At 44.1% G+C, this 26,365-nt stretch overlaps 1 pseudogene; it reads right to left on the bottom strand.

The window, feature by feature from the left end:
- Positions 1–4,040: 4,040 nt before the first annotated feature.
- LOC132206905 (utrophin-like) overlaps positions 4,041–26,365 on the bottom strand; it is a 615,509-nt pseudogene continuing 593,184 nt past the window's right edge.

The following is a 26,365-nucleotide window of genomic DNA, read 5'->3' as shown; positions in this document are numbered from 1 at the left end:
AACAAAGAGAACACAGTATAGGGCTGGAGGAACACAGCAGGCCAGGCAGCATCAACAATGTCAGCTTTCCTGTTCCTCTGATGCTGCCTGACCTGCTGCGTTCCTCCAGCTCCACACTTGGTTAACTCTGTTTCCAGCATCTACAGTTCTTGCCGTCTCAGTGGTGGAAAGCTGTTTTTCTGGCTGCAGCTCAGTGACGAGTGGTGTTCCGCATCGATGTGACTTCTGCTGTTTGTGATATATGTAAATGACTTGGTTGCAAATGTAGACAGGGGATTAGGAAGTTTGCAGATGATATAAGGACCAGTGGACTTGTGGACAGCATGGAAGGTTGTCAAAGGACACAGCAAGATACAGACCAATTGCAAACACGAGCGGAGAAATGGCCGATGGAATTTAATCTGGGCAGGCATGAGGTGTTGCATTTTAGGAGAACAAGTGTTAAGGAAAGGGATACAATTAATGGCAGGACCCCAAACAGCAGTGATGTCCAGAGGGATCTTGGGGTCCTAGACCATAACTCCCTGACAGTAGCCACACAAGTAGATAGGGTGGTCAAGAAGGCATATCGCATGCATGCCTTTATTCATAGGGGTACTCAGTGCAAGAGTCAGGATGTCACATTGCAGCTTTACAAGACTTTGGTGAGACCACACAGAGTATTGCATTCAATTCTGGCCGCCACATTACACTAAGGACGTGCAGGCTTTGGACAGGGTGCAGAAGAGATTTACCAGCATGCTGACTGGAATAGAGGGGATGAACGAGAGGGAGAAGCTGGAAAAACTCTTCGTTTTCTCTGGAGCAGTAGAAGCTGAGGGCAGGCTTGATAGAAGTCTATAAAATTAGGAGTTACATAAATACAGCTAACGGTCAGAAAATTTCTCCCCCGGAGTTGAAGTGTCCACTATTAGGGGGCATGCATTTAAGCTGAGAGGGGGGAAGTTCAAAAGAGATGTGAGGGGCAAATATTTCACACTGAGCATGTTAAAAGTGTGGAATACATTGCCCGGGGTGGTAGTGGATGCAGATACGATGAAAGCATTTAAAAGGGACTTTTAGTTAAGTGCACGAATATGCAAGGAATGGAGGACTATGGATCAAGGACAGGCAGAAGGGATTATTTCATTTGTTGTCATGTTTGGCCCAACATGGTGGGCCAAAGGGCACATTCCTGTTGCTGTCGTGTTCCAAGTTTTATGCTCACTTGTATCATGATTGCAAAAAGTAGGATTGGGAAGAATTTTTGAGAAGCGTTTGTGAACATCATTTCATGTAAGGACAAATGGGATAAGGATTAGGTGACACAGCACAATCAGATCTTGGAGCCCATGATGAATCATAGGGACCTCACAAGCACCAATGATCAGAGGGATCTCAGGATCTTGATGTGTATGCCTGTTGATCCCCCAATGTAATGGACCAGGTCGTTGAAGTGGTTTGGAAGGCAGATTGGATACTTGTCTTTATTAGACTTAATATTAAGTGGTAGAGTTTCAGAATAGGCAGGGTATGTACAACACTGTTGAGCCGAACGAACATTAAGTCAACGATGAGAAAATGCAGTCAGACTTGGACAACGATCAGGCTTGGCCTGATAAAGGATAAGTTACATTTGCACCATACAAGTGCTAAGCAGCAATCAGCTCCAACAAGAGAGAATATGACCATATCAAAAAAATTCCATGTCCTTACCCTCACATCATCGTTACATTTTTTTTTAAATGTGCAAGTGCAATCCAAGCCATGCAAGGCTACGGGCCAGGTGTTGGAAATGAGGTCAGAACAATTCAGTGCTTGTTCTTGACTGTCACAGAATTTGTCAGCTTAAGAATGTATTTCTCCTGCATTGTAGACTACTGAGGTGCTTAGCTATCCACTAAACCAAGGTTAACACTGATCTAAAACTAAACTGGGTCAGTTATATAACCAGCAGTAGCCAGGTCCATAGTGCAAACCACCCTGCTGTGGGACAGAGTAAGGCAAATCCAAGTGAGCGAGTGTGGTTAGAGACTCATTCGTTGGGGGCATAGATTCTGTCGCCACATTTGAGACACCAGGGCTGCGTGTTGCTTCCCTGGTGCAAGGTCAAGGACATCTCTGATTGGTTGCAACAAATTCTTAAAGGGGAGGGTGAGCAGCCAGAGGCCACGGGGCACGTTGGTACCAATGTCATGGGCAGAAAGAGGGATGACATCCTGCGGACTATGTGCAAGGAGTTAGCAAACAGGCTGAAAGGCAGGACCGAGAGGGTAATAATTTATGGGTTGCCATGAGTGCCACATCTTAGTGAGCTAAGTCATAGAAAGATAGGTGAGATGAATGCATGGTTAAGGAGCTGGCACAGGGGGCAGGGTTTCCGGTTCATGGATAATTGGGACCGTTTCTGAGCAAGGGGTGACCTGTCTAAGAGGGATGGGAGGCAAGACGCTTTGAGCAGGTCAGGACAGAGGGGACAAGTCGTTGTGAGCGGGTTACGATGGAGGAAACAAGTGCCTGTGAGCAGGTCAGGGCTGCGGGATCAAGTCGCAGTGAGCGGGTCAGGGCTGCGGGGGCAAGTCCCTGTCAGCGGGACAGGGCTGCGGGGGCCAGTCCCACTGAGTGGGTCAGGACTGCAGGGGGCAAATCGCTGTGAGCGGGACAGGGCTGCGGAGGCCAGTCCCTGTGAGCGGGTCAGGGATGCGGGGGGCAGTCGGTGTGAGCGGGTCAGGGATGCGGGGGCCAGCCGCTGCGAGCGGGACAGGCATGCGGGGGCCATTCCCTGTCAGCGGGACAGGACTGCAGGGGGCAAATCACTGTGAGCGGGTCAGGACTGCAGGGGGCCAGTCCCTGTGAGCGGGTCAGGGCTGCGGAGGCCCAGTCCCTGTGAGCGGGTCAGGGCTGCGGAGGCCAGTCCCTGTGAGCGGGTCAGGGCTGCGGGGGCCAGTCCCTGTGAGCGGGTCAGGGCTGCGGGGAGAAGTCACTTTGGGCGGATCAGGACTGCGGGTAGAAGTCACTGTGAGCGGGACAGGACTGCCGGGGGGCAAGTCGCTGTGACCGTCTCAGGAATGCAGGGGCAAGTTGATCCAGTGAATTCAAATATGAAATTCCACGAAAGACAGCAATGAATTCACAGCATCAAGAGGAAAGGGATTTGGAATCGAGCATGAGTTCGTTCGGATGGAGCAGCGCTTGGAATATTGCCTTCAGTTCTGGTTGCTTCATTATAGCGAGGATGTGGAAGCTTTAGTGAGGGTGTAGAGGAGAGTTAGCAGGATGCTGCATGGAATGGATGGCAGGTCTGAGGAGAAAGGGTTCGGGGGCGAGGACTTTTTTCATTGGAGCAAAGAAGAATGAGAGGTGACTTGATTGAGGTATACAAGATGATGAGAGGCATAGCTGGAGTGGATAGTCAGAGATTTTTTCCCAGAGCAGAAATGACTATTACGAGGGGGAGAAATTTTAAGGTGACTGGAGGAAGGAGGAGGGGAGATGTCAGAGCTAAGTTCTTTACACAGAGAGTGGCGGGTGTGTGGAATGCACTGCTGGCAGTGGTAATGGAGTCGGATACATTTAGAGACTTTTAAGCGACTCTTGGATAGGCACATGAAGGACAGTAAAATGAAGGGTATGCAGGGTAGCTTGATCTTAGTGGGATAATAGGTCGGCACAACGTCGTGGGCCGAAGGGCCTGTATTGTTCTTTGTTCTCTGTTCAGCCAAAGGTTCTTTTCTTTTGAGGAGCGGGTAATTGATTGTCGTTTTTAAAGATAGAACTGGAGGACAGAGAAAGATATCAAGGAAGGTTGCACCTTAGTGACAGTATCAACAAGTCCTCAGCAGATGCACTCTCTGAGTAACTACACTGTTTTGAAGGCGAGAGGACCAATGATATCAGTTAAGCCCCCCTTGTTTTTGTATTGTGTACTTCTGACATATGCGCAAATGGACAACCTCACTCTCCTGCAAAGCTGCAGAATGAATAATGCTGCAATATTTGTCAACTCCCAAATGGGCATTGATACATTAGTAAATCTCACATCAATAAACTTACATCTCAAGGTTCTCACCTTCTAGGACTGTTTGTACTGGGAAATAACCCAAACGAGGATGCTTGGCCAAGTATTTCTTCGATCTGAACTTATTTCTCAGCACCTTGGTGAAATCACGCACATCTTCACCTGATGTTGTCTAAAAATGTAAAATAAATCAAATTCAGTTCAGAATTAACGATGAACCAATCTACTCAACTCACTCTATAATCCATGCTCTCCCTGCTAAATGTCTTTGAAGATGTAAAATTGAAGAGTCTGCAACTCTGAGGGATAAAGTCGGCTATCTTTCTGTAAGATTATGATAAGGTTAGATATGTCTGAATGTGAGTTTCAGACAATTAAGCTTCAGTTTCGTTGAGTCAGACAGCATGAAAACAGATCCTTTGGTCCAACCAGTCTATGCTGATCACAATCCCAAACTGAACTAGTTCCACCTGCCTGTGCTTGGCCCATATCTCTCCAAACATTTCTATCATCTTTCTATCTTCTGGCTACAACATCACCTGAACAGAATTCTCCATCTTGTGGCCAAATACTAGAACTATCCAATTAAATAATTTCAAATGATACACAGATGCAGGATTCACATTAGTGGCCTTTCTGGTTGAACTGCTAATTATTTTAACAGTAGTGCATTTTTTGTCCAATTTTGCCATGTAATCCAGTGATCCAAAATTCATCTCATTGGGTTTAATTTTTTTGGTTTTCTGTATTGTGTCAAAGATGAGATCAATACATTGGTGAGAAATTATCTTGGTTTGGAGATTCAAAGTCACTATAGTCCCAGGCGGGACCACAGGGCTGCTCTCACAGTCAAGAGAGATATCTGGAGGTGGTTTAAATTGAAGGTTACCACACCTCAGATGAGGAGACAGGTTGAGAAGGAGACTCCTTCATTGTAACTTCAGACAGTGTAGTATCCCATGCTGTTGGTATCATTCTGAATTACAAACCAGCCAACTGAGCTAACTGGCTCCCAGGCAAAATACAGAATCAGTTTGGGTAGAGATAAGGAACAGCAAAGGAAAGAAGTCACGGCTGTGACAGTTTCAGATTCATAGATCCCCTGACAGAAGATACAGTCCAGGATAGCAGAGAGGCTATAGACCAAGAAGTAATGGGATCTTGTCAGAAAGATGTTACCATAAACTGTGAGTCCAATTGGCACAGATAGCCTGGAAGATTCTTTTTTATTCACGGGATGTGGATGTTGCTGGCTAAGCCCAATTACCCTGGAGAAGGTGGTGGTGAGCTGCCTTCTTGAATAACTGCAGTCCTTAGAGTAGTGCTGTTCAGAAAGAAGCTCCAGAATCTTCACTCAATTACTATTAATGAACAGCGATATAGTTCCGAGTCAGGATAGTGTGTGTGGCTTGGAGGGAAACTTGCATGGGGCACTAATTATACATTAGTGATGATAGAACAGATGTTGAAGGTGGTGGGTGGGGTACCAATCCAACAGGCTGCTTTGTCCCATATGGTTCAAGCTTCCTGAGTGTTGACGGAGCTGCACCAGTCCTGACCAGTGGAGATTACATTCCTGACTTGGGCTTTATAGATGGTGGACAGGCTTTGTGTAGACAGGGGGCTCATTATTCACTGCAGAATTCTTAACCTCTGACCTGCTCTTGTCGTCACAATAATTATAAGTTTGGTCCAATTCAGTTTCTGGAAACCTGATAAGCCTCAGAATATTGGCAGTAAAGGAGTGTAAGTCATGGGGTAATGGTTAGATTCTCCTTAATGGTGACGTTCATTGCCCGTAAGTTGCACAGCACAACTACCACTTGCTTCTCTTCAGCTCAAAACTAGTTATGTTCCGTGGATATGGACTACTTCAGCATCTGAGGAGCTATGAGTGGTGCTGAACATTGCACAATCAACTGAGAACATCCCCACGTACGACCTTCTGACGGAGGGATGGCATTTGATGAAACAGTTGAAGATGGTTGAGCTCAGGGCACAAATTTACGTAACCCCCGCAGTGATGCTTTGGAGTTGGGGCAACTGACTTCCAACAACCACAACCACTTCCTTTATGGTAAGGTTCCAGCCAGCAGAGGGTTTTTCACCTGATTCTTACTGACTGCAGCTTTGCGACGGCTCCTTGATGTCATATTTGGTTGAATGCACCTTGATGTCAAGAGCAGTTATCTACCCCTCAGGATATATTCATAGAGTGCATTCGGAGTCTTAAAACTGTACCACTGGAACCAAGCAGGGATTAAGATATTTTAGACCTGATAGTATGTTTTGAGATACAACTCATCAATAGTATCGGATTCTCTGGGTAAGAATGATCAGGATGTGGTAGAATTTTACATCAAGGACGAGGATGAGAATTTGGTCTGAAACTGTTTAATATCTTAAACTTTCATTGAAGATAACTCAGGAGTATAAAGGCAGAGTTGAACTGGGAAAATAGTTTAAAAGGTAAGACCATAGAGAAGCAATGGCAGATGTTTCAGGGGATATTTCATAACTCTGAACAAAAATATTGTCAATTTAGAATGAAAGGATGTACAGCTAGAATGCACCATGGTGCCATCTGTTGCTATCTAAGAAAGTTAAAGATAGTATAAATTGAAAGAAAGATTGGAAAATTGTGGAACTGAAACTATTTCAGATGTGAACAAAAGATGACCAAAATAATAATGAGGGAGACATTAATATAAATACAGTAAAAGCTTCCACAAATCTATAAAAAGGAAAAGAGTAAATACAGTGAATAATGGCTCATGAGAGGGTGAGACTGGGGAATTGATGATGGGAAATGAAGGTAATGGCACAAGCTTTGAACCAATATTTTCTATCTGATTTCACAGTAGAAAACATGCAAAAAAAAATCAATGGGCCAAAAGTAGGGAGCGAAAGGGAGAAGGAAATCCTCAAGAAAACATTGAGGAAAACTGAGAAGACTAAGTTAATAGGTTCCCTGGACCTGAAGAATTGGATTCCAGGTATGCAAAGAGTCCAACCCAACATCGTACCATCAGAGCTTTATTTCTTTTAAAAATACTCCATAAACGTCAACCCCTAATTACTAGCTCCCATATTTATACAGCCAACTCACAATCAATTCATCCTCAATTAATACAGACATAAAACCTGTTTCCTCACTTCATTAGTTGTCAGGCATCCCTTCAGACTAAATTAGATGATAACATGGAGGATTATAAGAGTTGACTGCAGACATTAGATTAGATTCGGTTCCCTACAGTGTGGAAACAGGTCCGTTGGACCAACAAGTCCACATCGCCCCTTGCAGCATCCCATCCCACCCCTATAACCCACACACACCCCTGAACACTACCGGCGATTTAGCATGGCCGATCCACCTAGCCTGCACATCTTTGGACTGTGGGAGGAAATTGGAGCACATGGAGGAAACCCATGCAGACACAGGGAGTATGTGCAAACTCCGCACAGACAGTTACCCGAGGCTGGAGTCGAACCCGGGCCCCTGGCGCTGTGAGGCTGCAGAGCTAACCACTGAGTCACCGTGCTGCCCAAATGGATGTATTGGCTGTAATCTTTTCTAGATTCTTAAAAGATCCCAGCAGAACGCAGCAAGAGGCATGTACATGAAGCACAAAAATTTAGCTTCTATGCACAGCATGTATTTTAGAAGGCACGTGAGGTGCAAATCTTTATTTCAAGGAGGGGAGGAGTGAAAATCTTTCCACACAAGACTGGTGACGCCACTCAAGGTGCACAGCATACAGTTTTGGTCTATTAAGCTAGGATATGCTTACAACAGCATTCTCAGAAATCCCCTCCCTAATCGTATTGTATCTACCGAAAGCAAATGTACTTGTAGCAGTTCAAGAAGGCAGCTCACCACTACCTTCCTCAGGGCAATTAGGGACAGATAATAAATGCTGGCCGAGCCAGTGATGCCCACATCCACAACAGAGTTTTCAAAAAAAACGTCCATATAAGTGACAGACAATGACCATCTCCGACAAGTGAGCATCTAACCGTCCCCCCTCAACATTACCTTTGCTGAAATCCCAGCCTCAATATTTTAGCAGTTACAACTGACTCTCTGCTCCACCATCCAATCTCCCGCTTTCTCCCCCTAACTCTTGATCCCCTTACTAACCAAGAGCCTATCCAACTCATATCTTCAACAGACTCAATGACTTGGCCTTCACAGCCTTCCGCAACAATGAATTCCACAGATTCACCATCCACCGGCTGAAGAAATTCCTCATCTCAGTTCTAAAGGGTCATCCATTCGACTCTGAGGGTGTGCCCGAAGATTTAAGTCTCTCCTACTCATGGAAACATCTTCCCCACATCCATGTCTCTCCAGGCCTCTCCACATTCTCCCCTCATCCTTCTAAACTCCATCGAGTACAGACCCAGAGTCCTGAACCACTCCTCGTAAGACAAGCTCGTCATACTCAGAATGATTCTTGCCAACTTCCTCTGGACTCCCTCCAATGTCAGCAGATGGAGGGACAAATAGTAGTGAGGAAGTGGGGAAGCTGCAGAAGGACTTGGACAGGCTAGGTGAGTGGGCAAAGAAGTGGCAGACTCCTTGTTTCGATATGGAGCCAAACATTGGTCACAATGTTCCAAATCGGGTCTGACCAGAGCCATATACAGCCTCAGCAGTACATTCCTGCACTTGTATTCTAGCCCTCTTGAAATGAATGCTAACATTGCATTTACATTCCTAACTGTCAAGTGAACCTGCATGTTAACCTGAAGAGGACTTTGAACAAGCTTACAGTTTTGGTCTATTAAGCCTATTAAGATATGCTTACAACAGCGGTTTTCAGAACGTTCATAATGTTAATTCCAGGGGTAAAAAAAGGGTTGTTTTGTGCAGATTGACCTGGACAATGTTCAGGCTCAGCTGATAACACGCTGGGTCAAAATCCAAAATTCCCTCCCTAGTGGCATTGTATCTATCTCGAGCAAATGTACTTGTAGCAGTTCAAGAAGGAAACTCACTACTACCTTCTCAAAGGCAACGAGGGACAGTTGTGCTTCAGACTTCAAATGCCCTTTCTCATTTAGAAAATAATCTATGCCTCCATTTTTCCTACCAAAGCACATAACCTCACAGTGTCCCACACAGTATTCTGTCTGCCACTTCTTTGCCCACTCTCAGAGTCTATGCAAGTCCTTCTGCAACTTCCTCACTGCTATCTCTCCCTCCATCTGTCACTGTGCCAACTGTAAACTCAGCAAAAATGTCTCAGTTGCTTCATCCATATCATCAATGTATTACATGAACTGTTGTGGTACCAACATTGATCCCTGTGGGACTCTACTCGTCACCAGCTGCCATCCTGTAAAAGACCCCTTTATCGACACTCTCTGCCTTCTGCCAGTCAGCCAATGCTCAATGCCAATGGCAGTAACTTGCCCAAACACTATGGGCTCTCATCTTATTTGATACATTCTCAACAGCATTCTGGAAATCCAAACAAATCCCATTCACTGGCTCCCTTTTGTCTAACTTGCCCACTTTCTACTCAAAGAATTCTAACAGATTTGTCAGGTATAACTTCCCCTCGATGAAGCTATGCTGAATCAGCCCGATTTTGTCATTTACTTCCAAGGTCTCTGCAATCTCAACCTTAAGAACGGACTCTAAAATCTTACCAATTATTGAGGTCAGGCTAACTGACCTATAATTTCCCTTCTTCTGTCTCTCTCTTTTCTTAAGCAGGGGTGTTGCTTTAGCCATTTTCCAAACCCCCAAGATCCTCCCTATCACCACTGATTCCTGAAAGATCACCACTAATGCCTCAACAATTTCTTCAGCTATCTCCTTCAGAAGTCTACAGTACAGTCCATCTGGTCCAGGGGTGATTGGTCCACCTTCAGACTTTTCTGCTTCCCCAGCACCTTTTCCTTAGTTACGGCTATTATATTCACCACTGCCCCTAACTCTCAAAGTTCTAGTATGCGATTGGTGTTTTCCACCATGAAGACTGATACAAAGTACCTGTTCAGTTCCTCTTCCATTTCTTCATTCCTCATACTGATTCTTCAGCCTCCTTTTCCAGTGATCTACTGTCTACTATTTAATGTTAGTTGCAATACTGGTCGAAGACCATATCACAGCTGTACTGAACGAGGGCCCCATGGAGGGCTCAAGCATTGAGGCAATATGGGTAGAACTCAGAAATAGGAAGGATGCAGTAACAATGTTGGGGCTGTACTACAGGCCTCCCTACAGCGAGCGTGAGATAGAGGTACAAATATGTAAACAGATAATGGAAAGGTGTTGGAGAAACAGGGTGGTGGTGATGGGAGATTTTAATTATCCCAACATTGACTGGGATTCACACAGAACTAGGGGGCAAGATGGAGCAGAATTTGTAAGGTGTGTCCAGGAGGGTTTTCTAGAGCAGTGTGTGCGTAGTCCAACTCGGCAAGGGGCCATACTGGACCTGGTGTTGGGGAATGAACCTGCCTGGTGGTTGAAATTACAGCAGGGGACGACTTTGGAAATAGCGACCACAATTCCCTAAGTTTTACAATACTCATGGACAAGGATGGGAGTGGTCCTAAAGGAAGAGTTCTAAACTGGGGGAAGGCCAACTATACCAAGGTTCAGTGGCATCTGTGGAATTTAGATCGGGAGAAAATGTTTGAAGGTAAATCCACATTTGATATGTGGGAGGCTTTTAAAGAGCGGTTGATTAGTATGCAGGAGAGACATGTTCCTGTGAAAATGAGGAACAGAAAAGGTAAGATTCGGGAACCATGGACGACAGGTGAAATTGTGAGACTAGCCAAGAGGAAAAAGGAAGCATAGATTAGAGGCGACTTAAGAGAGATGAAGCTTTGGAAGAACACGGGGAATTTCGAGCGCATCTGAAACAAGGGATTAAGAGGGCGAAGAGAAGACATGAGATATTGCTGGCAAGCATGGTTAAGGAAAATCCCAAAGCCTTTTATTCATATATAAAGAGCAAGAGGGTAACTAGAGAAAGGATTGGCCCACTTAAGGACAAAGAAGGAATGTTATGCACTGAGTCAGAGAAAATGGGTGACATTCTTAACGAATACTTTGCATCGGTATTGATGAAGGGGAGGGACATGACAGATGGTGATGTGAGGGATAGACATTTGCTTACTCTAGGTCAAGTTGACACAAGGAAGGAGGAAGTGTTGGGTCTCCTAAAAGGCATTAAGGTGGGGATCTATCCCAGGTTATTGAGAGAAGCGAGACAGGAAGTAGCCGGGGCCTTAACAGATATCTTTGCAGCATCCTTAGACACGGGTGAGGTCCCGGAGGACTGGAGACTTGCTAATGTTGTCGCCTTGTCCAAGAAGGGTAGCAAGGATAATCCAGGTAATTATCGACCGGTGAAACTGACGTCAGTGGTTGGGAAGCTACTGGAGAAGGTACTGAGGGATAGGATCTATTCCCATTTGGAAGCACATCAGCTTATCAGTGATAGGCAACATGGTTTTGTGCAGGGAAGGTCATGTCTTACCAACTTTATAGAATTCTTTGACGACATGACAAAGTTGATTGAAAGGGAAAGGCTGTAGACGTCATTTACATGGACTTCAGTAAGGCGTTTGATAAGGTTCCCCATGGCAGGCTGATGGAGAAAGTCAAGTCGCATGGGATCAAGTGTGCGCTCGCTCGACGGACACAAAAAAAAAATGGGCTAGGCAACAGGAGACAGAGAGTAGTGGTAGAAAGGATTTTGTCAAATTGGACACCTGTGACCAGTGGTGTTCCACAAGGTTCTGTGCTGGGACCACTGTTGTTTGTGATATGCGTAAATGATTTGGAGGAAGGTGTTGGTCATCTGATCAGCAAGTTTGCAGATGACACTAAGATTGGTGGAGCAGCAGAAAGTGAGGGGGACTGTCAGAGATTACAGCAGAATATAAATAGACTCGAGAGTGTGGCAGATAAATGTCAGATGGAGTTCAATCCGGGCAAATGCGAGGTGATGCATTTTGGAAGATCTAATTCAAGGGTGAACTATGCAGTAAATGGTAAAGTCCTAGGGAAAATTGATGAACAGAGAGATCTGGGTGTTCAGGTCCATTGTTCCCTGAAGGTGGCAAGCCAGGTCAATAGGGTGGTCAAGAAGGCATACGGCATGCTTTCCTTCATCGGACGGGGTATTGAGGACAAGAGTTGGCAGGTCATGTACAGTTGTATGAGACTTTGGTTCAGCCACATTTAGAGTACTGTGTACATTACCAAAAGGACGTGGACGCTTTGGACAGGGTGCAGTGGAGGTTCACCAGGATGTTGCCTGGTATGGAGGATGCTAGCTATGAAGAGAGGTTGAGTAGATTAGGATTATTTTCATGAGAAAGATGGTGATTAGGGGGGACCTGATTGAGGTCTACAAAATCATGAGGATATAGACAGGGTGGATAGCAAGAAGCTTTTTCCCCCCCAGAGTGGGGGACTCAATTACTAGGGGTCATGAGTTCAGAGTGAGAGGACGAACGTTTATGGGAGATATGTGTGGAAAGTTCTCTACACAGAGGGTGGTGGGTGCCTGGAATGCGGTGCCAGCGGAGGTGGTAGACGCAGACACGTCAGTATCTTTTCAGATCTATCCGGACAGGCACCTGCAACAGGTATGAGATTCTTGCTCCCTGTACGGTTGAGGGAATGGACTGTGGACAGGATGAGCCAGCTGACCATGGCACCGTGCGGCACAAGAACATTCAAGGGGGGGGAGCAAAAAGACAGGTAGGTGTTATAGGGGATTCTATAATTAGAGGGACAGATAGTATCCTGTGCAAGCCGCATCGGGAGACCCGCATGGTGTGTTGCCTGCCCGGTGCCAGGGTGCGGGACATCTTCAACCGGGTTGAAAGGATATTAGAGCGGGAGGGGGAGGATCCAGTTGTTGTGGTCCACGTTGGGACTAACGACATGGGCAAAGCTCGGGTAGAGGACCAGTTCAGGGATTATGAAACACGAGGAAAGAAATTGAAGTACAGGTCCTCAAGGGTCATAATCTCCGGATTACTGCCCAAGCCACGTGCCAATTGGAGTAGGGAAAAGAAAGTTAGGCAAGTCAACACATTGGTAAGGGATTGGTGTGGGAAAGAGGGATTTCATTTCATGGGGCATTGGCATCAGTTTTGGAGCCGGGGGGATCTGTACTGTTGGGACGGTCTCCACCTGAACCGATCTGGAACCAGTGTTCTAGCAAAAAAGATAAATAGGGTGGTCAGTAGGGCTTTAAACTCGTGAGTCGGGGGGAAGGGAAAGTGAAAGAGACAGGGAGTATGGAGTTAAATGGAAAGATAAGCAACAGGATAGCATGAGTACAGGTGGATTTAAGCTCGAGGCAGACTAGGAATACAGCAAAAAGGAAGGATAACTTAAGACATCTTGGGATTTCCAACCTCTCTCATAATGATAAGAAAGCTAGCATTATGACACTTCATCTAAATGCTCTTAGCATTCGCAACAAAGTAGATGAATTAACAGCACAAATCCTCTTGAATGATTATGATGTGGTAGGCATCACAGAGACATGGTTGCAGGGAGCTCAGGGCTGGCAGTTAAATATCCAAGGATTCACAACACATCAAAAAGACAGGGAGGTGGGCAGAGGGGGTGGGGTTGCCTTGTTAGTTAAGAATGGAATTAGATCTACGGCACTAAACGACACAGGGTCAGAAGATGTGGAGTCTGTGTGGGTGGAATTGAGGAAACACAAAGACAAAAAAAACTGTAATGGGAGTTATGTACAGACCTCCTAACAGTGATCAGGACCAGGGGCGCAAGATGCACCGAGAAATAAATAGGGCATGTCAGAAAGGCAAGGTCACGGTGATCATGGGGGACTTCAATATGCAGGTGGATTGGGTGAATAATGTTGCTGGTGGATCCAAAGAAAGAGAATTCATGGAATGTTTGCAGCATGGCTTTTTGGAACAGCTTGTGATGGAGCCCACAAGGGAACAGGCTATTCTGGGCTTTGTGCTATGTAACGAACCAGACTTTATAAAAGACCTTAAAGTAAGGGAACACGTAGGAGGCAGCGATCATAATACTGTAGAGTTCGGTCTGCAGTTTGAAAGAGAGAAGGCAAAATCGGATGGAATGGTATGACAGTTAAATAAAGGTAATTACAGGGGCATGAGAGAGGAATTGATGAAAATCGACTGGAAGCAGAGCCTAGCAGGGAAGACAGTAGACCAACAATGGCAGGAGTTTATAGGTGTAATTGAGGACACAGGACAGAGGTTCATCCCAAAGAAAACAAAGTTTATCTGGGGTGGGATTAGACAGCCATGGCTGACAAAGGAAGTCAGGAAATATATCTAAGAAAAAGAGACAGCCTATAAAGTGGCCAAGAGCACTGGGAAATCAGAAGATTGGGAAGGCTACAAAAACAGACAGAGGATAACAAAGAGAGCAACAAGGAAGGAGAAGATCATATATGAAGGTAGGCTAGCTCGTAATATTAGAAATGATAGTCAAAGCTTCTTTCAATACATAAGAAACAAACGAGAGGCAAAGGCAGATATTGGGCCGCTCCAAATTGATTCAGGAAGGCCTGTGACGGGAGATAAGGAAATAGCTGAAGAACTTAATAAGTACTTTGCGTCAGTCTTCACAGTGGAATACATGAGTAGTATGCCAACAATTAGGGAGAGCCAGAGGGCAGAGTTGAATACGGTAGGCATTACAAAAGAGAAAGTGCTAGAAAAGCTAAAGGGTCTAAAATTTGATAAATCTCCTGGCCCCGATGGGCTACATCCGAGAGTTCTGTGGGAGGTGGCTGAGGAAATAGCGGAGGCTTTGGTCGTGATCTTTCAAAATTCACTGGAGTCAGGGAAAGTCCCAAATGATTGGAAAATTGCTGTTGTAACCCCCTTGTTTAAGAAAGGATCAAGGCAAAAGATGGAAAATTATAGGCCGATTAGCCTAACCTTGGTAGTTGGTAAAATTCTAGAATCCATTGTCAAGGATGACATTTCTAAATTCCCCGAAGTGCAGGGTCAGATTAAAACAAGTCAGCATGGATTTAGTCAGAGGAGGTCGTGCCTATTAGAATTGTTTGAAGAGGTAACAAGTATGTTAGACCAGGGAAACCCAGTCGATGTGATTGATCTAGACTTCCAAAAGGCCTTTGATACAGTGCCTCACGGGAGGCTGCTGAACGAGGTGATGGCCCATGGTGTTCGACGTGAGCTACTGGCTTGGATTGAGGATTGGCTGTCTGACAGAAGGCAGAGAGTTGGGTTAAAAGACTCTTTTTCGGAATGGCAACCAGTGACGAGCGGTGTCCCGCAGGGTTCAGTGTTGGGGCCACAGCTGTTCACCATATACATTAATGATCTGGATGAAGGGACTGGGGGCAATCTGGCGAAGTTTTCCGATGATACGAACATAGGTGGACAGACAGGCCGTGCTGAGGAGGTGGGGAAGCTGCAGAAAGATTTAGACAGTTTGGAAGAGTGGTCCAGGAAATGGCTGATGAAATTGAATGTGAGTAAATGTGAGGTTTTGCACTTTTGAAAAAAGAATACAGGCATGGACTATTTTCTAAACGGTGAGAAAATTCACAAATCAGAAGTGCAAAGGGATCTGGGAGTGTGGTCCAGGATTCTGTACAAGTTAACTTGAAGGTCGAGTCCATAATTAAGAAAGCGAATGTAATGTTGTCGTTTATCTCAAGAGAGTTGGAATATAAAAGCAGCGATGTGCTTCTGAGGCTTTATAAGGCTCTAGTTAGACCCCATTTAGAATACTGTATCCAATTTTGAGCCCCACACCTCAGGAAGGACAGACTCGCCCTGGTTCGTGTCCAGCGAAGATTCACACGGATGATCCCTGGAATGGTAGGTTTAACGTATGATGAACGGCGAAGGATCCTGGGATTGTCCTCGTTAGAGTTTAGAAGGTTGAGGGGAGATTTAGAAACTTACAAGATAATGTATGGTTTAGAAGGGGTGGACGCGAGGAAGTTGCTTCCGTTCGGCAGGGAGACTAGGACACGTGGGCACAGCCTTAAAATTAGAGGGGTAAATTTAAAACTGAAATGAGACGACATTTCTTCAGCCAGAGAGTGGTGGGCTTGTGGAATTCATTGGCACAGAGTGCATGGAGGCCGGGACGTTGGATGCCTTCAAGGCAGAGATCGACAAATTCTTGATCTCATAAGGAATCAACGGCTATGGGGAGAGTGCGGGGAGGTGGTGTTGAAATGCCCATCAGCCATGATTTAAATGGCGGAGTGGGCTTGATGGGTCAAATGGCCTTACTTCCACTCCTGTGTCTTATGGTCTTATGGACAGGTACATGGATGGGCGGGGAGCAAATGGACACAGACCCTTAGGAAATAGATGGCAGGTTAGACAGAGGATCTCAATCGGCACAGGCTCGGAGGACCGAAGGGCCTGTTCCTGCGCTGTAATTTTCTTTGTTCTCTTTATTTGTACTCTTGCCTCTCTCTTCCCTTTTATAGCTGAAAGAAACTCCTGCAATTTTTTTTAATATTACCCTCATTAATATTGCCCTCATATTTCATCATCTTCCCTCTTATTACCTTTTTACCTGTCCGCTGCTAGTTTTCGAAAGGTTTCCCAATTCACTGGCTTCCCACTAACCGCAACACATTTTATGCTTTTTCTTTTGCTTTCATCCTGTCCTTGACTTATCTTGTTAGTCGTGGTTGCTGATCTTTTCCTGATCTCAACTCCACTCTCCTGCCTGCTCCCCATGGCCCTTTCTCCCTATTTTTCATCAGAAACATATTTATTTCTTTCTTGAATCGGTCGATTGGTGCTGCCTCCATTGCATTCAGGGGCAATGAATTCCATAGATTCACAACCCACTCCTCGTCTCTATTTTGTACATGCCATGCCTCACTCGATAGCTACAGCTTCTTGTTTAAGAATGTCCCACAATGCAGAACATTTGCTCAATGCCAATCTTTTCAATCCCCTTTACTATTTTATATACCTCAATCAGAACCACCCCGCTCATTCTTTCCAACACCAGCAAGTACAAGCCCAAGCTACTCAGCCACTTCTCATATGACAGCCCTTTTATCCCTGGAATCAATCAGTTCAACCTCCTCCGAACTGCCTCCAGTGCAAACGCATTCATCCTCAGTGAGGGGATCAAAACTGGACACAAGACTCTGGTCTCACCAACACCCAATGTGTTCGGAAAAACACCTTGTTACTTTAATGATCCAGTCCTTTTGTGATAAATGCCAGAGTTCCATCTGCCTTCCTTGTGCTATGCCTAACCCGCATACCAACTTTCAGCTATTCATGCACAAAGACAGCCAGACAACTTTGCACTGACACGCTTTGAATCTTCCCTCCATTTAAATAATAATTTGCCCTTTTTTTCCTGGACAAAACAGGCAAGCCTCATGCTTATCCACATTAACCACCTGCCAGATTCTGGTCCATTCTCCTCGCCTATCAATATTCAGCTGTGTATGTTCTATTTCACATCACAGGCTGTTTTCCCACCTCTTTCAGAATCATCCATGCATTCTGTTACATTACACTTTGTCTCTGCTTACATATCATTTGTATATATTACAAATAATCGAGGTCAGAGAACTGAACCCCGCAGCACCCCACTTGTAACAATTCACCATCCAGACAAAGACTCATTTATCCTGACCCTCAGCTTTCTGTCAGTTAGCCAGGCCTTTATTCAAACCAATATTCTACCCTTAATCCCCTTGGATCTAACCTTCTGGTTCACTTTTTTATGCAGCAACTGGTCAAATTCTTTCTGGAAATCTCGATTTGCCACATCCCTCAGATCCCTATACAAAATCCTCAATTCTGCTACCTCATCAGTTCCTGACTTCATTACAGCTGTTGTTCAAACATGGTCAAAAGAGTTGAATTCCGGAGGTGAGCTAAGGATGGCTACATTTGACCGAGTGTGGCATCAAGGAGCGCTACCAAAACTGGAGCTGATGGGAATCCAGCAGAAACTCACCACTGGTTCGAATAATATCTGCACAGAGGACGATGCTTTTTCATTCTTTCACGGGAAAGAGGGCATTACTGGTTAGACCAGCTTTTATTGCCCATCCCAAATTGCCTAACTGATATCTGGAGTTCCATGTCGGCCACACCAGGCCTAGCCCAGTTTCCTTCCCTAAAGAACATAAGTGAATCAGTTGGGTTTTTCCAACAATTGGCAATGGATTTACGATCATCATTAGACTCTTAATTCCAGATTTTCATTGAATTCAAATTCCATTATGTGCCATCGTGGAATTTGAATCAGGTCCTCAGAACATTACCTGAGTTCTTGGATTAATAGTCTAGTCATAATACCATTAGGTCATCGCCTCTCCTAATGGGAGGCATTTTGGTTGTTGGAGGTCAGCTGCAGGAGGTCCTGAAGGTACAGTCCTAAGCCCAACCATCTTCAGCTGCTTTATCAATGACCTTGTCTCCATCATAAGGTCAGAAGTGGGCATGTTCACCAGTGATAGCAGAATATTCAGCATCATTCACCACTGCTCAGATACTGAACCTGTCCATGTCCAAATGCAACAAGGCCAGAACGATATCTCGGCTTGGGCTGCTAAGTGGCAAGTCGCAATTATACCACACAAATACCAGGTAATGACCATCTCCAGTAGGAGAAAATCTATAAATTGTCCCTTGACATTCAATGGTGTAACCATCACTGAATTGTCCGCTATCAAAATCCCGGGTTTTACCAGTGAACAGAAATTCAACTGGACTTCCTATTTAAATGCAGTGGCTACAGTAGCACGCCCAAAGCTCGGAATACTGCATCAAGTAACTCACCTCCTGATTCCCCAAGCCTGTCTACCAGCTACATGGAACAAGTCAGAAGAATGATGGAATAATCCCCACTTGCCTAGATGGGTGCAGATGCAAAAGCACTCAACAAGTTCAACACCATCCAGGAAAAAGCAGCCTACTCCCTCCAGTGCTCATTAGCAGCAGTGTGTACCATCTATGAGATGCACTGAGAATCTGCAAAAGATCCTGAGATAGGACTTTCCAAACCTATGACAAATTTCATCTACAAGGGCAAGGGTAACAGATATATGAGAACAGCACCACCATCAAGACCCTGTGTCTAAGCCACTCACCATCTCAACTTGGAAATATATTGCTGTTCTTTCACTATCACTGGGTCAAAGTCCTGGAAATTCACCCCTGACTGACTGAGTCTACCTACAGCACATGGACTACAATGATTCAACAATTACAAGGGTAACTAAGGATGGGAAATAAATGCTGCCCCAGTTAGCGATGCCAGTGGCCCAGAAACAAATAAAAATTAAGTATCACCTACCTCCTCTTAATTCCAGTTTCTCATGCAGCACCATTCTGATTATTCTATAAAACCTGGTCTTTCCATAGCAATGCTCAAAGCTACATACAGTACTTGTTTGAGATCAAATTATATTCTGCACAATATTAAGAGCCATCACTGGCTGATGAGTATGATTGCCCAGCTAGGAAATTCTGTATCACGGGTCATGAGCTCTGTGCGGGTTGATTAGCCTGAACTAGAGCCACACGTTTAGCAGGTCTTTCAGGGTGATGGAAGTGGTCTTGGCCTTGAGAACACTAGCATTCCTTTCTCCAGTTCCTTTCCCACACTTCAACTTCTTGCCTGTGTTCATAAAGAATTATGTGTCTTCAGACAGGAGATTCCCCCAAGTTGGTTTCTTCTGAATGGGGATATCCCATACTTTGACCTCGATGTAGTATTTCTTGAAGGAACATTTCAAGGTCTTTGAAATCAGTTGGCAAAAATTTACTTTGGTCGTCATAACTTAGGCATCCAAAGTACATGGCCAGCCCAATGTGGTTTGTTTCAAATCATCATGGCGTCAATGCTGATGCTAGGAGGTTTTTCCTCCTAGCTGACGTGGAGAATCCATGACAAAACTGTGCTGAAAGGGTCTTGAAGTGGCAGCTGGATGTTATCCAGGTTTCACAGTCATATAGGAGAGGCTGAACGATGCATGCCTTGAACTCAAGGATCTTGCGATCAGCACAGATGTCACAATTGAGCATTCTCATCCTTAGGAGGCCAAAGGTGCCACTCGCAGATTGGACGTAATGTTAGAACCTCTGTATCGATGTCAGCCTTAAAAGAGAGAGAGCGTCCCATCTAAGGGAAATGTGCTACATTTGGGAGGATTTCTCCATTAATTTTGATGAAAAAATGGGCCACAACTTGAGATTGGTAAAGGATTTGAGTCATCTTGAGGTTCGAACATAGAACATAACAGCCCAGTCCAGGCCCTTTCGGCCTTGATGTTGTGAAACCAACCTGAAGCCCATCAAACCTACACTATTCCATTATCATCCATATGTTTATCCAACGACCATTTAAATGCCCTTAAAGTTGGCAAGTCTACTACTGTTGCAGGCAGGGCATTCCATGTCCTTACTACTCTCCAAGTAAAGAACCTACCTCTGACTTCTGTCCTATATCTATCACCCCTCAATTTAAAGCTATGCCCCCTGACCGTGTCAAACATGGCCATCCGAGCCAAAAGACTCTCACTGTCCACCCTATCTAATCCTCTGATCATCTTGTATGGTTCTATTAAGTCACCTGTTAATCTTCTTCTCTCGAACGAAAACAGCCTCAAGTCCCTCAGCCTTTCCTCATAACGCGTTCCCTCCATACCAGGTAACATCCTGGTAAATCTCCTCTGCACCCTTTCCAATGCTTCCACATCCTTCCTATGATGTGGCGCCCAGAACTGTACGTAATACTCCAAGTGCAGCTGCACCAGAGTTTTGTACAGCTGCAACATGCCCTCATGGCTCCGAAACTCAATCCCTCTACCAATGAAGCCTAACACACCGTATGCCTTCTTAACAACCCCATCAACCTGGGTGGCAAATTTAAGGTTGAGGTTAATTCTTCAGTATACTTTTGCAAAAGCCTGAAGGGAGATTTGAAGACTTCTGAGAGTGGAAATGACATTGTGAACCACATACTGAAGTTCCATAAGCGAGGTCAGTGTCATTTTCTTCTGTGATTTTAAGTGGTTGAGGTGAAAAGGTTTTCCATCCATCCTATCCAAGTCACTGGGAAGCTTGTTCTTGATGAGATTAAGAATGGTGGTGACAAAGTTGGAGAAAAGGGTGGGCATGATGACATATCCCTCCTTGAGCCTCAACTTGACATCAAAGAGCTTCTGCACAATATTGTATTTCTGGTATTGAAGCCTGATTTAAGCTGTTGGCCTTTTATCATTTTAGCAAACTACTTCAACTTTGAGGGAAGATTGTATTTAAATGGTAAAATCCCTAAGTTTCGACAGATTGGAACAATTCTATCAAGTGGAATAATATATTACTCACTGGAGTGCAGTTCTCCACCATTGGGTAATGTAACTTGTGCCCCTTTGATGTGCGCCCCGAAAAGAAACAGCTTCGGCAGATGTCATTTGAGGCTGCGGTACCTATAAAGGAAGAACAAGTAGTAAGAGAAATGTTCATTTTTGTTTGGATATTTTTAACCATCGAAGGAATGCAAGTTAAGTAGTTAAATTATGTATTTTTTTTTTATTTTGAAGAAACGGCAAATTATGTGGGGAGAAACAAATGCTAGGAAAGTCGAGGAAAACTGTCCCAACTCCCCCAGTCGATTTTCATAATGGGATATCACATCCCTGGAATTATTGTCAATTGCTTCTGCTCTGCATCCAACGTATTCACAACGTTCCCATTGTATGGAAGGTTTTCATCTGCCACGGTGGCATAAACCTATTTAGAAGTAACCTTGCCAGAATCTTCCTGGAAAAGGTAAATCTGACGAGCAGCGATTGTAACATGTGAAGCTGTAAAGGCCACAATAAACGAGGAGGATACACATTTTCAGCTCAGACGGCAGAAGGGAAGTTCTCCAAGCAAAGAGAAAAAAAAGCCAAGAAATTAACTGTAATAATGGCTGAGAGACAGTGGGCAAGTGGCAAATACATTGAACTAAAAATCCAGAGACCCAGGCTGATGCTCTGGAGAATGTAGGTTCATGTTCAAACACTGTAGCTGGTCAAATTTACATTTCATTACAAAAATACCCAGAACTAAAAGTCATTTCCAGTAACGCTATCATGAAACTATCAACAATTGTTGGTAAAAATCCATCTGATCCACTCTTGTCCTTTCGGGGAGTATTTGATCATCCTTACCCCATCTGATCTACAAATGTGGCTACAGAGCCACAGCAATGTAGGTAGCTCTGAACCACCCGCCCAGCCATCCACTCAGTCCAACGGCAATTAGCGAAGGACAACAAATGATAACTTCACCGGTGATAGCCAAATCCCTTGCAAGAACGGAAAATGTCATAATGAAATGGAAGGACTTGATCAATGTCGTGTGAAATTATCAACAGATGAATGGATGGAACTGCATACAGAATGCAGGTCATCAATATGATGAGATGGTGCAAAACAGAGAATATTGCCTTCAGATTCCTGTCATGAAGCCAAACTCTGAGACTCAGCAAGCAGTCATAAATGTATGAGCAGAAACTAAACAGCCATGAAAACCAACATAAAAGTACAAACAGCAGGCTCTTAAAATTTTTGGAGCTATGCAAGGCAATATTAAATTATGCACTGAAGTGGTTAAGTTCAGTTAATCCTCTTATAAATAGCACTGCTAATAGGAAACTCACTGTCAATTACAGATTAGTCCAGAATTTTCGAGGCAATAGATAAACTGAAGCAGAATACCAGTTTCCGTGAGGAACAAACATAATTTGGAAGTGAAAGGGATGAAAGGAATTACTTTTCTGAACAACAGTCGGAAGAAATACAGACAGACGGTAGATTGAGAAGATGAAACATTGAGGAGATGGTAAGGAAAGAAATAGATTTGGAAGCAACAGTGTGGTAGAATTGTGGAAGTTCACTGGCCTCACGCAACATCAGGAACCAATACATTTGATCTTTATAGAACAGAATGTCAGAGAAGGGGGGCTCTCTTCCCAAATGGTCAAGCTGACAAAATGTAGGAAAAAGGCTGCCTTCCTCTTGGTGCTTCTCACTGGATGAACACGCGAGGAAAGTTGTGCTTATTGGTTGCGGACCTATTGGTGGTTGGTTCATTCATATCAGGCAGATTCTCCCACAGCGGGTGAAGGTGTGGTCACAGTCTTCACTGGAGGCAACTGAATCGATTCCTCTTCTTTGTTCATTCATGCAAGTTCTGTGTTTGGATTCCTGATTGCGGCGACAAAATCTCCTATCTGCCCCTCCAACTATCAAGTCTCCGATCACTCACGTCCTGTTTACCTTATCCTTTTCCACCGTGTCCCAGAGCCAATTACACTTTACTTGTAATGAATTTTAAGTTCAAATCACAGTAAAAGGAAGCCATTTGGTCCATTTGAACTAGCTCTCCAAATACATGTCACAAATTAGTGCCTTTTCCTTAACCTGCACATTATTTCTCTTTAATTAATCAACTAATGCTTTCTTGCATCTTTTACTGAAGCTGCCTCCTCTAGGTAATGCATTCTATAGACTGTGATAAAGCTATTTCTTACACTGCAGTTACTTCTTTAGTCAATCACTTCAAACCTCTGCATCTTATTCTCAATTCTGCCACAAGTAGCAAAGTCTTCCCCTCGTCTACTCTGACCAGACTTCAAATGATTTTGCAAGATTCAAAATAATCTCTTCTAAGTCTCAGCATCTTCGAGGAAAGCTGTCCCAATTCCTGTAATCAATTTTCATAATGAGATATCTCAAACCTGGAATCATTATTGTAAATTGGTCCTGCTCTGTCTCCAACATTTTCACAAAGTTCCCTTCGCATGGAAGGTTTTCATTCGCCATGGTGGTATAAACCTATTCAGAAGTAACCTTGCCAGAATCTTCCCAGCAATGGAAAGGCTGGTGATCCCATGGTTCTTTGAGCAATCTGACATTTCTCCTTCAGTTTTGTATAAGATATGGCATCTTAAAGATTTTGTGAAATCCTGCCCTGTTCCTCATAGTCCATGAAAAGCTAACAGATCTTGGCCTTCAGAGTTAGGCCACCATTCCTCAAGCTTCAGATGGAATTCAATTGACTCCTGGTCGCTGTTGCTCTTTACTTAGTTATGGCAGTCATAGTTTCATCCACAGTTGGGGTCTCACTCCAGTTCTTCTTAGACAGGGAGTTGTTTGATCAGATCAATGGCAGTAACACGCGCCTTCTCCAAGATGGTCAATCTTAGAAATGTAGGAGAATAGTTAACTGAAAAGGGTCAATTTACCCCTTAGAAATCCTGTCCAAATATGCAATTTAATTTACTAATTATGGACAAGAAGTTTTATCGATCATTTAGCAACAACACAGCAATCACTTTCATAGGATGCACACACACTGATTACAGGACTAATAAAAAGGCCTTTCTGTAAATTCTCAATAATTGCAAATTACAGAACCAACCGGAAGTCAAGTCACAATCCATTCTGAGCCACAGTGTCTGTGATCAACGCAACGGTGAACAAAATACCAAAAGCATGCAGCACTCACCTCTCACAAAAAATTAAGGTAAAGAAGTTGATACTTAATTTGTCCTAATTACTTCTCTGGTCCATGAGTTTGTTGGGATTTTTGATGATTTCAGTTGTGTTGTTGACTGATCGAGTTTCTAATACAACATCTAAAGTTAAAGCTTTCTTTAAAAACTAACTCCCACTAACTTTCTGCTGGTTTGCACATCTCACCTGAAACCTACGAATGGGTACTCTTTGCAGATGTTACACTTCGCCTGATGTTTTGCAGTTTCAGCAGCTGCCACATGGTGTAGAACAGGCAGCCAGACCATGGATCGAGGCTCCAATCTCATCCACTCTACCAAGTGTTTAATATCAATCTCTGTTTTTGTTCTGGCCCGAGAGGGAAATAAAAGATCAGCTGCATGACTAATTATGTCAAGTTTACATCCGCTATCCTCAGTGATATCTAATACACTGTCACTGGGGTTTCTGACATTGTTTTTAATCATTAATTTAATAAAAACATTGACTATTTATAAACATGATAGCCTTGGATTAGTCGTGGTACATGTTGGCCTCTGGAACTAATTCAAACCGAAAATGAGCACAAAATTCACACTGGCAAGTAGACCCGCTTGACCTTATGAATTGGCGCAGAGCACACTTACATGTTGGAAGCAACTGCAGACACTTGGTTCAATGTTTCTGCCTCCAAATGAAGCTACCTCACCCAGCTGCCGAGGGATCTGGACTGCATTGTGAAGCAAAAGGCTCAGGCTTCGTTGGTCACATAAATCTGTGGGTTCAGCTACTTGTTTGAAGAGATCTGCAAAAGTTATTCAGAAGAAAAATATTGATATTCCTAAACTTGAGAGGTAGTTGAGAGTTCAATACATCCAATACATCTTCCTCAATTGCCTTGCTTTGTAAATTATCTTAAAACATTATTTTATGATCTTGATTGGCTATTTGCAAACAACTGTGGAAACAAAAACTTCTGTTTGTTTACAACAATGGACAATGTATGTTGTCCAAGGAAGTCATTTGGTCAATTTCTTTCTTGATTGTAAATCTCAAACCTCTCGAATATCTCCTCATTCGTTTCACAGAGATGTACAGTTTGTGTGGACCTGGAAAACACGGGCACTGCCCTCAATGAATATTTTGTGTCAATCTTTACAATGGAAAAGGACACTGCAAGTATAGATATCAGGGCAGAGGACCTAGGAACATCAGAGGTAAAGACACAGGGAGACGCAGCTGGTTTAGCAACTTTACAAGTGGATACATCCGCAGGCCTAACTGAAATGTATACCAGCTCGCAAGGGAAGTGAGGGAGGAGATATCTGGGCCCCTGGCAGCAATTTTCAAACCCTTGCCAATCAGAAATGAAGTGATGGAGGTCTATGAACATTGTTCTACTATTAACAAACAGAGAGAGGAACAGACCAGCAAATTAAAGGCCAGTCAGAATAATCTCAGCACTGGAGAAGCTACAAAGAGGCATTCTTAGGGGTAGAATGTACTTGCATGAATTAATCAGGGATAGTCAGGATGGATTTGTTAAGATGAGGTCATATTTCAGAAATTTGATCCTTTTTTGAGGAGATGTTGGAAAGTTGATGAGCTTATGCATTCGATGTGGACTTAGTAAAGACCCCTTGGCAGACTGATCAAGAAAACAACAGTCAACGAATCAAAGGCAAAGAGGCACACTGGAGCCAAAACTGGCTGAGGCAGAGAGCACAGGGTGATTGATGGTAGAGGGATATCTATGTGACAGGATGTGTGCTTTGATTGGGCTTGTGCAGGGCTTGCCACAAGGACCCTTGAAATTTATCAACTAGATTCATCGTTTGGGCTTAAACAC

This window comes from Stegostoma tigrinum, chromosome 44 (assembly GCF_030684315.1).
Source record: "Stegostoma tigrinum isolate sSteTig4 chromosome 44, sSteTig4.hap1, whole genome shotgun sequence".
NCBI lineage: Eukaryota > Metazoa > Chordata > Chondrichthyes > Orectolobiformes > Stegostomatidae > Stegostoma > Stegostoma tigrinum.
Note: the sequence above shows the minus strand (reverse complement) of the source record. Positions and strands in the feature narration are given on the sequence as shown.